This window comes from Mirounga angustirostris, unplaced genomic scaffold (assembly GCF_029215605.1).
Source record: "Mirounga angustirostris isolate CCGP_5_RB_7025 unplaced genomic scaffold, mMirAng1.0.hap1 SCAF_4, whole genome shotgun sequence".
In the NCBI taxonomy this organism is placed as follows: domain Eukaryota; kingdom Metazoa; phylum Chordata; class Mammalia; order Carnivora; family Phocidae; genus Mirounga; species Mirounga angustirostris.
Genome location: NW_026991712.1, coordinates 168,631,920 through 168,644,300, shown reverse-complemented (window position 1 = coordinate 168,644,300; position 12,381 = coordinate 168,631,920). Strand labels below are relative to the sequence as shown.

Sequence of the window (12,381 nt, the reverse complement as noted above, 5' to 3'; positions counted from 1 at the left end):
CATATCCCCTAACTCCCACTGCTTTACTTAGAACAGCTCTGCTTCCCTCTGTTTCCCACTTGGGGCTTCTGTGGCTAAGTGAGTTTGACAATCACTTGGACTAGTTGATCTCTAAGTTATTGTTAGGTCTAAAAGTTTTAAGACTCAGTCCATGTCTTACTTGATCCCCAGATGATGAGCTAGAGGAGGGCTGAGAATAGGTCTGAGTCCTCTCGCTGTCTTCCCACCCCCATCCCACAGGCCTGGCTACAAGAGGAGGGGCTCAGGATGTGTCCACCCGGTGACCACACGTGGGTGACATCAGACTGATGGCACGGCAGGGACTCAGCCAACAGCTCACTACTGACCACACACAGTGCTGGTACTGCCCAAGGAGGTAAGGGCAGGCAGGGAAGGCTGCCTGGGGCTTAGGGGTTGGACATCCATGCCTAGAAAGCAAAGCAGGGTTCAACTGGGTGGAGCAGAGGACCCCTGAGAAGTCCTAGCTGGAGCAACCCAGCTGTTAGGATGTGGCCACAGAGGAGGTGGGGTGAGTGTGGACTCACTTTCAGGTAGAAGCTCTGGAAGATCCTGGTGAAAGGCCTGCCTGGGGCAGTATGGGGATGGGAGGGAGACATGAACCCAGATCCTGCTCTGGCTTCAGAATCCCCAAATCTCCCATGGGGAACCTCATATGGGACCCACTGGGAGGCTTAGGCCTGAGTCAAGACGCCCTAGAGGGATCCCGACTTTGGGTTCACAAGGTCATATATTTCTGTAAAATTTGCAAAAGTAAAATATATTAACTTGCACTGGCTGAGATCTTTCCACCCTGACTTCCCTTCCTTCCCACCTGTGTCCTACAGCCTTGAATGGCTACAGGCATTTTCTATTCTTAACCTTTCATTCTTTTTTTTTCCCTAAGTAGGCTCCACGCCCAATGTGGGGCTTGAACTCACAACCCTGAGTTCAAGAGTTGCATGCTCTACTGACTGAGTCAGCCAGGTGCCCTTTCATTCTTTTTCTTAAAGAGGGCCCCAGATAAGCTTCAGGCTCCACAATCCTGGATCCACAGGGGTTCTCCATTTTCCCAGTTGCAAAGAAAGCAAAGGCTGTGGAAGGTCTCCATAGGAGTAAAGATGATCTCCCTGAGTCTTCCTGAAGGCACTGAGAATTGAGGAGCAAAGAGGAGAGACTTGTCTAGGGTCTCACGATCCAGGAGAGTCCCACCTGAGCGCCCCCTGTTTCGAGAACCCCCCTACTGACCCTGTGCCACCCAGAGCGGCCACCCTCTCAGTAGGCCCGGGAGAGTGGGGCTCTGTGCCTCCACCCCAGTGGCTCTAAGACCACGAGGTGGCAGCAGACACCGTGTTTCCTTCTCCCCGGAGGCCGTTCCACCACAGCTCCCCGGGCCCACAGAGCCAGAATTTCAGCAGGTCCCAAACGCCTCCTTCAGCTCTTTCCTGCCATCTCAGGAAACAGGGAGTCCTGGCCTGGCCACTTATTGGCTGTGTGCTCGTGAGCGAACACTTCACCTCTCGAAGCTTCGTTTCACTCCACCATATACTAGGGATATCTTGTGGGAACAGGTTAGTGAAGCACCTGGCAGATATATAATAAGCTAATCATCAGCAACCGCCGCTGGTTCAATAGGGGCTTCTTGGAGCTGGAGGCTTCCCTGAGAAGGAGTTCTCCTGGCGGGAGTGAGCCCCTCCCCACACTCGAGCAAACCCAGAGGAACTCCTAGGCAGCAGGGCCTTCCAGAGCCCTTACATGTTCATTGGTAGGGCACCCTCTGCGTCCATGCCTGGGTCCCTCCCCGGACCAGGGCATCTGACTTGGCTTTTCCGCCATCCTTCTCTTGGAGGGAGCTCTGCAGCCTCGTGTCCACCTCGACGTCATCCTGGGGATCTGTCCCAGGCTTCAGATGGGTTGTCCTGGGGTGGGGGTGGGGGTCCTTGAACCAATGCCTGTCAATTCTCCCTCTCCTCTCAGCCCTCTCCAAAGGACTGCCGCACCCAGCCAGGACATGGTTGTCTTTACCTCAGAGACCTCCTGGCTATCCCCAAGTCTGCTACCCCGCCCCCCCGCTCAGCTGTCCCCGTCTAAACCTGGCATTCACTCTGGGCCAAATACACCAAACCAGCTTTTGTTCCCAGTGCACTTCACCATCCAGGCCCTTATGCAGACTGTTCCTCCACCTGGAACACCCTTGTCCATTTCCATATAGTAAACTCATCCTTAAAAATCTAGCTGGTGGGCCACCTCCTCCAAGCAGCCTTCCCTAATCCCGCAGTTAGGACCCCTTCTCCTCTCTGGGCTCCTGTATACTGTTTCTTTAAGGCCTTTCTCATAGGAGGCCATGAATCACAACAGGACAGTCCATTATGTTTGGAGCGCAACTCTTTACAAATGGCTTCCCCTTTTAGCGTCTTGGAGCTCCGCAAGGCAGCAGGGTTGCGCCATTACCTCATTTGACTGACAGGCGAGGAGAGAAATAGGACTGGCTAGGTCCCACGCCCTCCCTTACACGGTGGAGTCAGGACTGAAAGCGGCAACAGATCCCAGCCACACCCCCTGCCTCAAGCCTGAGCTTGCCCGTCTCCACCATTCCTAGTGCCCTGGTCTTGTGACTCTCTTCCCCTTTTAGACAGAGCAGGGTATTGGCCTGTTTTTAATAAGGTGCTCAGTAAAATTTTGTTGAAGTAACAGATGCTCCCATATTGGCCCTGGCCCCTCGCCCTAGCCCCTAGCCCATCCCCTGGCCTCTTTATCACCCAACTCAAGACCCAATCACCCAATCCAAGCTGGTGGCCCTGCTCAGGCACTGGCAGGATAAGGAGTTGGCTGGAGGCCCAGGAAACTCAGAGGAGGAGGGGGGACACAAACAGGTTCCTTCCCCTGCCCCAGAAGCTTATCAGCGCCCCACAGGCTCCAGGCAAACTGGGCGCTCAGCTTAGGGAGGAGATCTGCCCTAGGCCTGTCACCTTCACGCCCTCCATTGCTTTTCAACTGCATGACCTTGGGTTGTCACTTCCAACTCTCTCAAGTCTCAGATCCTTTTTAGAACACTGAGCCGTAAGGATTCAGCGAGATCAAATGGGAGAATAAAATAACAGCAATCACTAAATGGGAGTGGTCTCCTCTGGAGGTCTCCCCCACAGGGAGCAGCTCAGGTAACTGCTCCCTACAGTCTGGGAAGGGAGGGGACGCTTCACAGGCAGAAGTACTGGGCAGGGGGACCCTGAAGTCCAGGCAGTGACAGCACCCCGACCCCCTTCTCCCCTCCCTCCCTCGTGACCGACAAGGCCACGTTGACCCACACAAGTGCAGAAGTCACCTCAACAAGAAACAGAGAGACTGCCTAAGCAGACAGGCCCCTGGAGCAGGGCAGAGCTCTCTAGGTCCCCAGGGCCTGGGGATGGGGGGGGGGGACGGGCGTGGGCAGAGAGAGGGGAGGACGGGGACATGTTTATAAGACACAAAGAGAGAGGGTCACACAGAGTCACACCCTTTATGCAAACTCACCAACAGGGACACACCGTGACACAGATGCACCCCCCGACCCCCCCCACATACAAATACACAGAGAAGAGAGCCACACACAAAATCAAGATCACAAACACAACCCCACATGTACTCCCCACGCACAAACTCGGAAACACAGAGCCCTCCCCGGCCACCCCAACACACACATTCCCCGGCACACACACACACTTATCAGGCCGGGGCACGCGCTGGCGCTGCTGAGTCACCCGCACGACAGCTCGGCCCTGGGAGCCTGAGCCGCGAGCCCGCCCCAGGCGGGGAGGGGCGGGGCCTCGGGCGGCTCTGCGGGCATTCTCCTCGCCCCGCCCCCTGGGCGGAGGCGGAGCGTCAGAGCGAGGGGAGCGCGAGAGAGGAAACCCCTTTGCAAGTGACTTCACAGCCTGCTCTCCCCGGGGTTGCCGGAATACACGTGGGAGCAATTAAAAAATAATACTGGATGCATTACTGTGTATTTGCATATGTATTTTCATTCTCTCATTTAATTTTTGCCAGAGCTCTATATAAAGTTTGGGCTGTTATTAATCCCATCTTACCCCCCCTCCCCCCCGAGGGAAAGTGACTTGCCCAAAGGCACAAAGTGGTAAAACGCAGGGCCCAGGCTCAACTGCTTCCAAAGCCTGAGAACTTAAGCCACTGGGCATTATTACCTGGTGGGCAGGTGAAACTGTAAGCAGGTGAAAGGTGTGTCAATATGCTTGGGAGCCTGCATGTGCGTGTCAGCTTTCCCCATGTGTTCTACAGGGCTAGGGACTGAAGGGTCTCAAGTGCCTCGATTTCTGGTTAAAGGAACTAAAGCTTCTTCGGTGCTTTGGAGCCCACGCACCTGTATCAGAAAGCATCCCCTAGATCTAGGGGCTCAGGCAGACCCTCAGCTAGACTGTTTCTTGAAGGCAGGGACCAGGGCCCTGAGGCCTAAAACAAGACCTGACTTGGAGGCTGCAGTGAATTTGGTGGGGACAATACATTAATTTACGACCTTGATATAATATTAACATCAGGAATCATAATAAGTGCTAGCAATTTTTGGAGGCTTATGAGACTGGCACTGTTCTTAATACTTTACATGGATCATTTCATTTAATTCTCATAACAATCCTTGAGGAAAATACTTTAAAAAAAAGATTTATTTATTTCAGAGAGAGCGAGAGAGAGCGTGTGGTGCGCAAGCACGAGCAGGGGGAGGGGCAGAGTGCAAGGGAGAGAATCTCAAGCAGACTCCCCTGGAGCAGGGAGCCCCACAGAGGGCTCCATGCGGGCCTCAAACCCACGACTCTGCAACAACCAAGAATCAGACACTGAACCGACTGAACCACCCAGGCGCCACGAGTAAAGTACTTTTATTAACTCCATTTTACAGTGGAGGAAACTGGCTTGGAGGGTTAGTAGCTTGTCCAAATCAAGGGCAGCGCTGGGGATTGAGACCTAGGCAGTTTGATTCCAGGGCCCATCTAATAGGAAGACCACTGAACTCCCGGGAAGTCACTTGTCTTTACTGGGCCTCAGTTTCCCCCATCTGCCCAAAAATGAGGTAGCGAGGGGAGGGGACTTGGACCAGTGACTATGTAAGCCTCTTCCGGTGCTGATGGACCCTAAGGAGGGGGAAAGTCTCTGACAAGAGTGGCAAGAAAGGGATGAGAGGAACAAGAACCATATTTACTGAACACCACCTATTATGTGCCAAACCTGTGCCTGGCACTTAACATATATCACTAATTCTCAGAAAAGTATTGTAAGATTTATAGTTGACGAAACTCAGATTCAGAGAAGTGACTTGCTCAAGGTCACACAAGACTAAATGGGGGGACAGGTGATCCAGGTGAGTCTCACCAGGGTCACTTCCCTAGGTTCCCTAGGACCAACTCCCTTCCTACCACCCTTCCAACCCTTAGGTTAGGGGCAGCACCACGTGGCAAATTGCATCATACTTTTGCCGTACGACGTCAGACACCACACCACCCAATCCAGGAGCTCCCTACCCAATCCTCCCCTGACCCTCGGGTCAACACGGGGCAGCTCAGTGATCGGCGCTCGCGTCAGACCGCACCTGCAGCCCCAGCCCTTTCCCGGTTGCGACGCTCGCACTTCTCGGCACCCTCTCTTCACCGCCCCGCCGATTGGCAGTTGCCTGCGCCAATCAGGAGGTCTCCCGGGGCGGGGGCGGGGCCTCACTCCAGAGTTGCCCTGTCAGTGCAGGTGGAGGCCCCCGGCGGGGCAAAGTGGCAGGAACCTCTTAAAGGGCGAGAGCGGCGGAGAGCGAGAACGCGGCCCGGCCCGGCCCGGCCAGGTCCCCGCCCCGTCCGGCCCAGGTGAGCCTGGACTGTCCGGGGGCGATCCCGGGTCCCCGGGAGGGACGGGGTGAGGGACAGATGGACCCATTCCCAAGGGCCCGTGCCGTCTCGGTAGGGGCGAGACCACGGTCTAAAGGTCAGGGGAGGAGGGCTCTAGGGGACCCTGCCCTAGAACTGGGGTCCACAGGGGCCTGGACGTCTCGAAGTTCGGGGTGCGGGGAGGGGCGCGGGCGAGAGGAGAGGGGTCCGGGAGCTCGGTCCCGGGCTGGACGCTTGCGGTTGGCGGTCCGGGCGGTCCCGGCCTGCCTGGGGCGGGGGGCCCCGGGTTAGGTCTCCGCGGGCGGGTCTCTGCAGAGTGCTGCGGCCCCAGGTCCCCCCCCCCCAGCCCCGCCCTGTCCGGCCCGCTTGCTTCTGCCGGGCCCGCCGCAGCGCTGGCCGGAGCGGGAGGGCGGGCGGCGCGCAGCGGGAGGGGGCCCCGGGCCTGGAACCCCGCTCCCGGCCCCGGCCCTTACGTAACTGACTTTGAGTTTCCCGACTGAGGAACCTGTGAGCTGGGGTGCCAGCTGTGCCAGCCAGGATGGCCCTTCTGTCGCCGCCCCGGCCCCGCACGCTCCCTTCCAGGCTTGGTCTCGGGGACTTTCTTCGGTCTCTGGTCTCCCCAGTCTCTCTGTCGCTCTCAGGTTCCTGCTTGCTCTCATCCCCCGATTCCCCGTGTCCCTCATCTCTGCTCTCTCTGCTGTCCTGTCCCTATCCTCAGTCTTTCCCCGGGAGTTTTCTCGTCTTAATGTACACTTTCCGGCAGACCCCACCTCTTTTTGGTAGAACTAGAGTTCTCCCCTACAGCAAATAGGAGGTGGGGACTTGTCCACACAGACCCCAGCCCAATTGCCCCAGAAGCGGGGCGGGGGGTTGGGGGGGACTGTTCCTGTAGGGTTGGTGGTGGTGGTTGGGGGTATTTCAAGGCCCACAGCTTCCCCGCGGTGGGAGTGGCTGAATGTGACCCCTCAAGTTCACGGACTAGGGCTGTAGACAGCCCCTTCTCTGCTTCTGGAGTCCTTTTCTCCTGAAGGAGGGGGGCAATGCCTGGCCAGGCCTGGTGCTTACGGCAGCTGAGAGTCCCTGTGAGAGCTGCCTGGTGTCAGGTCTGGGTCAGATCCTCAGCTACTGAAAGGGAGAGGGAGGGCCAGAGCACTGGCACAGAGCCCCTGAGGTTTCAGCAAGCTCCCTACCTTCACCCCAGTTACAGGCCTGGGCAGGAGGCTGGGAGTGGGGAGGGGATCAACAGGAGGAGGTCAGAGGACTTTTGCATGGGGGTAGGGGAAGCATGGAGATAGAGGTGACAGACTGTCAGGTCTGAGGAGCATGTACTGGGGTCACCCCCTGCCTTTAGTTAGGCAGACACCTCAGAAATAACTCCTGGACCCTGCTGCTGTTGGGTGCGTGTAAACAAGCTGTTATAGCAGCCACGAGGTGGGAAAGATTAATTCTGACTGGGATTGTGGAAGGAGAGATTTTGCAGAGAAGGGTGGAAGGTTTGGGAAGAAGGGGATCCAGAAGCTTTAGGGAGCAGAGAGGTGGGAGGAAAGGGGACATCAGGTGCCCTGCAGGCTTTGTATGCAGCAGAACTGGGTTTAAATCTTGGCCCTGCCACTTTGCTGTGTGACCTTGCATGAGTCACTTCCCCTCTCTGAGTCCCAGGTTCTTCCTTAGTCAATAATCCAGACCTCACAGGCATTAGCAGAATCAAGTGAGGTAATAAGTGTGCAGTGACCAGAATGATACCTGGTCTGCGAGTAGGCCAGTGGGGGTGTTTTAAGAAGGGAACGGAGTGAGGAGGTCCTGAGGTTTCCTCTGTGTATTAGGAGTCAGGCAGGGCCTGCCAGGTCCCAGCAATGTGTGAGGCAGCTGGAGCATCTGCATGAAGGGGTGATACTCAGTGAAGTAAAGAAGTGCCACACCCATCTGTCTCCAGATCAACCCATCCCTGCACGGCCTAGACTAGGCTGGCCTCCCTCCTGTAGGTTGCAGGTGCCAACAGAAGCTCCCAGGGCTCCCAGGCTGCTGCACCTGCTAGACCGGTGGGGGTGGATGGGGTTCCTGGTGGGGCAGGGCCAGCACCCCCTCTGCAGAATGGACCCTGGCCAGGAGCCTGGCTGGCTGTGCTGGGCAGGAATATCCCAGCCTGGCTGGGAAGTTGCTGATGCCGTATAGGCCTCTGGAGGCCCAGAGCTCTGCTGGCTGGGGTTGTGCCCAGCTGATGGGACCCAGACTACAGGGTGAGACAGAGGCCAGGGTGGCAGTGAGGAAGGGAGATGCAAGGAGACACCTCTGGAGGGGGAGCCTGAGCAGAGCTTCTCTGTGGAGCCAAAGAGGAACTGCATGGGTTTGTCCCTAAGCCCTTCCTGAGTACCACATATAGGTCTGCTAGCCACAGAGCTAAACAGGATACCCACAAAGGGCTCCCCATAAATGTCATGGTGGCCTGATATTTGTTGGGGGCTTGCAGAATGGATCTTTATGATAGTCCCCTGGTGGGGGTGGGGCATTTGGATTTTTCTTGGGGCCTGGGATTCTGTTGTTTAGTAAAGGGGGCAGGGTTCTACTCCCCTATAATCTGTGGGCCCATCTCTTTTCTCCCTGGGTCTCAGTTTCTCTTTCTGTGAAATGAGAAGGTGAGATGAGCCTAGAGCCTTGAAGGGTCTTTCAGCCCCCATTATTATAACCTCCAGGACCTGGTTTACCCCACATGAAGGGGAGGGGAAGAATGGGGCAAGGACAAGGTGGAGTGTGATGGGCCTTCATGTCCTGTTCTTGGCCTGTGTTCTCTGATCATTACAGCCACGTTTACTGTGCACTGTGCTAAGCCTTTAATATGCAGCATTAACTAATATCCTTATAATCCCACGAGGGAATAGGTATTATTCCTATTTCTCAGGAGTTTAGGGAGGTGAACCTACTTGACCAAAGTCACACAACTGGGAAGTGGCTGGGCTGGGATTTGAACCAAGGTCTGTCTGACCTCAAAGCCCAGACTCAACTGAAAGGGGAAGCCGCCATGTGGCAGGTCCCAAGACTCCCACAATGCCTAGCCTTTACCCCTGGAACCTGCCTGACCCTTACTGGGTGAGCTTAGAGCTCTGGGATATTTATTCTGGGGAGCGGGGGGATAGGCTGCGCAGGTGCCCACCAGGCCCAGTGTGGGGTAGGGGGAAGAGCAGAGGGAGCAACCTGCAGGTCAGGGCTCTACTGGGGTTTCCTCAGAGGGCCAGCCCCACCTGGCGTCTGCCCAGGTAAAAGAGCTGGGCACTGAAAGGCGACTTTGGCCCACCTTTGGACCTCAGTTTCTCCATCTATAAAACATGGGTTTTAGTAGTTGAGTGCAGACATTCCTTGGCTCATGGGTTTGTGGCTGAAGTTGGTAATGGGGTAAAAGGTGAGAGGGAGGGGCAGGGTAGCAGTGGCTGAGCCTGTGGAAGGAGAGTTTGGGTCAGGAACAGCTCGGATCCTGGGCTGGTCATTTGGTAAGTATTTCAGATGAAAGGACTGGCGTTGGACAGGTTCAGAGTCTTGTCTGGGGCTGCGCAGCTTGTATTACAGACCCCGGGGGCGGAAAAAACCAAGGGAAGGCCGGGAGAACAAAATCCAGGCAGATGCCTGCTGGAATCCTGGCTCCACCACTTAACTAGGCTTGGAGCTATGAAGGGACACACCCAAGCGCACGCAGAGAGGAGTCCCTTCACCTCACTGTCCTCATCTGTAAAATGGGAATAGTAAGAATTTTGCCTATGTCCACTTCTTGGGTCATTGTGAAGGTCAAAGGAGATGAGATATTTGTAGCATTGGGTGAGAGTGCTGTTTATTTTTCAGTCCAAAGTTGCAATTCTGGGTGCGTGTTTTGGGGAGAGGGCATTTCTGACCTCCCCTCTGCTGCACCCTGGGGACCTGCTGGAGAACAGCCCTAAAGATAGCACCACCGCTTACCAACTGGTTACCATGTGCCAGGCACCGGGACCAGAGCTTCACTTCTACTGTCTCTTTTAATCCCTACCTTGTCAGGTAGGTGGTGGCCTGACCCACACTAGGTCCCTCCAAAACCCAGGCCTACAGCTCCCTGGAATGACAGTAGCTACCAGTTATGAACAGTTTACCGCGTGCCAAGCATTGTGCAAAATGTTTTCTACATATTAACTCAATCCTCACAACAACCCTGGAGGTGGGCACTAATGCTATCCCCATTTTACAGATGACTCATTGAGGCACAGAGAAGTGAAGAAGACGGGCCCCATGTCACAAAGCTAGTGAGCGAGAGCCAGGGTTTGAACCTGGGTTCGTAAGCTTCCCCGTTGAGGCACTCATCACCGTTGTAAGTCATTCAGGAGTCACACGCCTGCCCCCTCCCTGCACTGTATACTCCATGCGCGCAGAAGCCACGTCTGTCTTCTTCAGACTGTATCCCCAATACCCGGCACACAGTGGGCGCTCAGTGAGTATTTGTCTACAGGGATCCTGCTGCCTCCCGTGGGCTGGGGCTGGGAGGAGCTCTGGGTATGCTATCAGATGATCAGATTGCCCACTAAGGGGGTGTCTGCCCTAGCAGAGCCCCGGGGGCAGCAGCTGGGCAGGATGTTCCCCCGGCCCAGGACCCAGGACGAAGAGGGGCCCCAAAGAGTGTCTTTGTTGCCCGTGTCTCACTGCTGTTCTTTGTTTCCGTGTGCCTCTGCGGTCATGGTGATGGCTCCCCGGCTTCTCCCGGCTTCTCCCCGACGGGCTGCACGACCCCACCGGCTGCTGCTGGGTGAGTCCTGGTTTGCCTAAAGACTACCTCTCGGGCTTGATTCTAATGCGTGTCCTGCAGCGCTGAGGCCACTGGGAGGTGGCCAGGAGCCTAGCGGTGGGGCGGGGGGAGGGTGACTGAGGGAGGGCATTCTGTGACGTTTGGATCCTACCACAACCAGCTGACTTCTCTCCAGATACTTAGCACACTGGGTGTGATTTTTTTTTTTAAAGAATTTATTTATTGGGCGCCTGGGTGGCTCAGTTGGTTAAGCGACTGCCTTCGGCTCAGGTCATGATCCTGGAGTCCCGGGATCGAGTCCCACATCGGGCTCCCTGCTCAGCGGGGAGTCTGCTTCTCCCTCTGACCCTCCCCCGTCTCATGCTTTCTCTATCTCATTCTCTCTCTCAAATAAAAAAAAAAAAAAATCAAATAAAGAATTTATTTATTTAATTGACAGAGACAGTGAGAGAGGGAACACAAGCAGGGGGAATGGGAGAGGGAGAAGCAGGCTTCCCGCCGAGCAGGGACCCCAATGCCTGGCTCCATCCCAGGACCCTGGGACCATGACCTGAGCCGGAGGCCGACGCTTAACGACTGAGCCACCCGGGTGCCCAAGGGTGAGGGCTCTGTTAAGTGAGCTCTGGGTGCTCTGAACTGAAGGTGGGGCCAAGTACCACACCCATCAATCAGCAGAGAGAGGGCCTGAGCAACTAGACTCCAGGCCTCTGCTTAGGAGCGATGGAGCCTCTAGGTTTCCCCCAGGAGAGAGGGGCAGCTGGGGAGGTCTGGGACTGAAGGTGGGAGGGGTTAAGAGGGACTCTGCCTCCCAGTCTGCCACTTTCCTCCCTGTGTGACCTTGGACAAGTCACTGACTTCTTTGTCTTGGAGACCTCGTCTGCCACGTGCATATCATGGGTGTGGGAAGGAGCCAGTGAGAAGTGCCCAGCACAGGGCCCTGCTTGGTAATTGTTGGTTTCCTCCCAGTGCTGAGCTTGTTCTGGGAGGGGGCCAAGTCAAGTATCCCTCTTTTTGGCTCCTTTCACCTATTTTAACGTCCCACCCAATTGGGACTACAATCCAGTAGTCAGGAGCCCCAGACTCTCCAGCAGCCTGGCCAGGGCCCTGGGCTAAGGGCTGGGCTCTACCCAGTGTGGATGCAGCTCAGTGGAGGTCCCAGTCTTTTGCTGCGGGACTTGATTCAGTAGCCTACCTTCTCTGGGCCTCCGTTGCCTCACCTCCAACATAGGGTTACTAAAGGACACTTCCCTTGAAGAATTATTTAATGAGCAAATGGGTGGATCAGGCATTAGTATCACTATTACTTTTGGGTCTGGCTGAAGAGGCTCCAAGGGAGGGCCCTGGAGAATCACATCCCCTCTTGGCCTCGGGATCCCGGGAGTCTGTAGTCATCGTATGTATTATTGTCATTGGATGTTTCTTATATGCTGGGTGGGTTGTTATATGCTATTTCAGATGCATTATCTCATCTAGTCCTCCTGGTAATCCAGGCATTATGGTCCCCACTTTACGGGTGTGGGAACTGGTACTGAGTAAATCAAGTGAGTTACCCAGAGTCACATAGTTATTTAGGGGTAGACCTGGAGTTCAGACCCAAGTCTGCTCACCCCAAGGCCCTAATTCTTAGTGTAAAACTCTCTTACCTTCCCCTAGGGGGCAGAGACTGTGCCTGAGTCTGCTCTACCTTCAGCCCTCAGCAAAGGGCTGGTGAGGGCTACAGGACTGTTTCCTGAACACACACACACACACACACACACACACACACACACA

At 55.6% G+C, this 12,381-nt stretch overlaps 1 protein-coding gene across 3 annotated transcripts in view; it reads left to right on the top strand.

Moving 5' to 3' along the window:
* Window positions 1–5,603: 5,603 nt before the first annotated feature.
* The window catches only part of EPB41 (erythrocyte membrane protein band 4.1), a 199,679-nt gene continuing 192,901 nt past the window's right edge, over window positions 5,604–12,381 (top strand). Inside the window, exon 1 of one of the 3 annotated variants that reach the window (XM_064589641.1) lies at window positions 5,604–5,834. The gene's annotated coding sequence lies outside the window, so the exon portion shown is untranslated. Of the gene's footprint in view, window positions 5,835–10,165; window positions 10,300–10,324; window positions 10,612–12,381 lie in introns of those variants that run through there. The other 2 variants (XM_064589642.1, XM_064589629.1) reach the window with 2 other exon arrangements.